The sequence below is a fragment of the Chenopodium album genome, chromosome 9 (assembly GCF_948465745.1).
Source record: "Chenopodium album chromosome 9, dcCheAlbu1.1, whole genome shotgun sequence".
NCBI lineage: Eukaryota > Viridiplantae > Streptophyta > Magnoliopsida > Caryophyllales > Amaranthaceae > Chenopodium > Chenopodium album.
Window position 1 is genome coordinate 16,160,175 of NC_137842.1, and position 2,692 is coordinate 16,162,866.

Below are 2,692 nucleotides of genomic sequence, written 5' to 3' on the forward strand. Positions count from 1 at the left end.
GCACATAAATATCCACAAAGAATTTCTTTCAAGGGATCCCTTGCAAGAACCTGTGGTAAGCTTTCATCACAAATATCATCCATTATATCAATCACATCAATTAAACAACATTTTTTCCTCTAGCATAGGTCCTTTCAAAACTTTCCCTAAATTAAATGTAACATTATCATCACCAACAGAAAGGGTTAGTTTACCATTTTTAACATCAATAATGGCTCCTGCAGTGTGGAGAAAAGGCCTACATAATATAATGGAAATTTTTGTGTCCTCATCCATGTCTAAAACAATAAAATCATCAGGGATAAAAAATTTACCAACACTGACAAGGACATCCTCTAAAATACCTAAAGGGTACTTAACAGAACGATCTGCCATTTGCAAAGTTATATTAGTAACTTTTAAATCATCCATATTAAGTTTAGAACATATAGACGATGGCATAACACTGACACTAGCACCCAAATCACACAATGCTTTATTAATGAAGACATTACCTATATGACAAGGGATAGAAAAATTACTAGGATCCTTTAACTTAGGAGGGGATTTATTTTGCAATAAAGAACTACATTCCTCTGTAAAATCTACAGTTTTTACCTCATCAAAGGCCCATTTCCTAGTCAAAATATCTTTCATAAATTTAGCATATGCAGGAACCTAAGTGATTAAATCAGTGAAAGGAATTGTTACCTGCAAGTTTTTCACAACCTCCAAAAACTTACCGAATTGTTTATCAAACTTACTCTTCAATTGCCTATTGGGGAATGGTAGTTTGATAATTGGGCTCTGCACATATCCTCCCTTATCCTGAGATTTACCCTACAAAGAAACATTAGAAGGGTTAGTATCTTTTTGTATCCCTGCAAGGTTAATAGGATTAACATTTGTTATAAATAAAGGAATCAGGATCAGGAACAAGTCCATCTTTCTTTGGCATAGGGGGTCCATCATAATGTGAACCACTCCTTAGAGTGATTGCATTGGCATGATATGTGGGATGAATTGGTTGTGATGGTAGAGCTCCCTGCTGACGGGTTTGTAGGGTAGATGAAATTTGCGCAATTTGATTATCCATGATTTTATTGTGGGCTATGATTGAATCAATTTGTGCATCCCTACTCTCCATGTGCTTTTGCATGCTTGAAATCATTGCTCTAATTTCTGTCATAGCAGGGTCAGAAGATGAGGAGGATTGTGGTTGGTTTTTCTAGCCAGAATTAGGATGGTAATATTTTTTCTGTGGTGGGGGTTGTTGTTGTGTTTGTTGTGGAGGTGGGGGGTTTTGTACATTGGTACTCCGGTAGGAAAGATATGGGTGGTTCCGGAGGCCAGGATTAAAAGAGTTAGAGTATGGGTTATTTTTCCTATAGGTTTGAAAGGCATTAACTTGCTCCATGGAACTCCTACAATCTTGCTCCCAATGCCCTACAATTCCACAATTTTCACAGAAAGCTTCATTGTTAGCAACAGCAGAAACATTAGCTACAGAGTTAGGAACAATAGTAAGATTATCTAGTTTCTGACAAATAGATGTTAACTGAGCTTGCAAAAAGGATACAGAATCGACATTATGCTTTCCTTTATTAGCAAACCCTCTAGGATTCCCGCATTGGGAATTGTGTATTTCCATATCTTCGATAACTTGTCCTGCATCTTCCACATTAAGATTCATGAATCTCCCACTAGCTACAGAATCTAGAATTGATATAGATGAATTTCCAAGTCCATTGTAAAAGGCTTGGATTAAATTCCATTGTGCCAGATTATGGTGGGGGCATTCTCTCTGTAGATCCTTGAACCTCTCCCAAGCCTCATATAGAGTTTCATCGGCCTCTTGGGCAAAGTTCTGAATGGCACTCCTTAGTACAACTGTTCTCTCTGCAGGGTAATATTTATTATAAAAATTCAAGGCAAGAGTTTCCCAGTCAGTAATACCAAGTGCAGTTCTATTCAAACCATTAAACCATAATTTAGCTTTTCCACATAATGAAAAGGGAAAAAGAATCTCCCTGATTTGGTCCTGCATGACCCCAGCTTGTCTAATGGTGTTGCAATAATGGCAGAAATCTGCAATGTGAAGATTAGGATCTTCACCCTTAGCTCCACTGAATTGCTTCCTCTCTATCATTGTGATAAATTGGGGTTTGATTTCAAATTGCACTCCATCAAGGGTCGGAGTAGGAGTAAGGTGTGGAAAATCTGTCAGGGTTGGTTGCGAATAATCGTTGAGCTTCTTAGGTGCTGCCATCTCTGATTCTGGGATTGAAGGGATTTCTTAATCACTGGAAACAGTTGGAGGGTCTATTTGATTATTGTTTTCCTCAGAGCCCGCCAGTATTTGTCTGTAGAGATTCTTTTGTCTATTAAAAGAGCGCTCGATCTCAGGATCGAATGGAATGTAACCTGATCTGGAACACCTGGGCATAAACAAAGAACTAAAAGACAAATATGAGAATCGCCTCATAGAACTAACGTTCTCCGATACAATAGTGGATAATCTAGACTACAAAAATAATCAGAAAATAAAAATAAAACCCTTTCCCCGGCAACGACGCCAAATTTTGACAGGCTAAAGTCGTAATCACCCAATAAAAAATAATACCTAAATCCACTAACTATGTAGATAAGGAAGAAGGGTCGAACCAAAGGGAAACGAGTTAATTTATTCCTAATAAATCAAGAGTGATCTAAA

The 2,692-nt window shown here is 37.6% G+C and overlaps 1 non-coding gene across 1 annotated transcript; it reads left to right on the top strand.

Moving 5' to 3' along the window:
- Nucleotides 1-1,760: 1,760 nt before the first annotated feature.
- Nucleotides 1,761-1,867, top strand: LOC145561011 (small nucleolar RNA R71). The gene has a single exon (XR_014093594.1). It is a non-coding gene; the product is annotated as a small nucleolar RNA R71 (small nucleolar RNA).
- The last annotated feature ends 825 nt before the right edge of the window (nucleotides 1,868-2,692 follow it).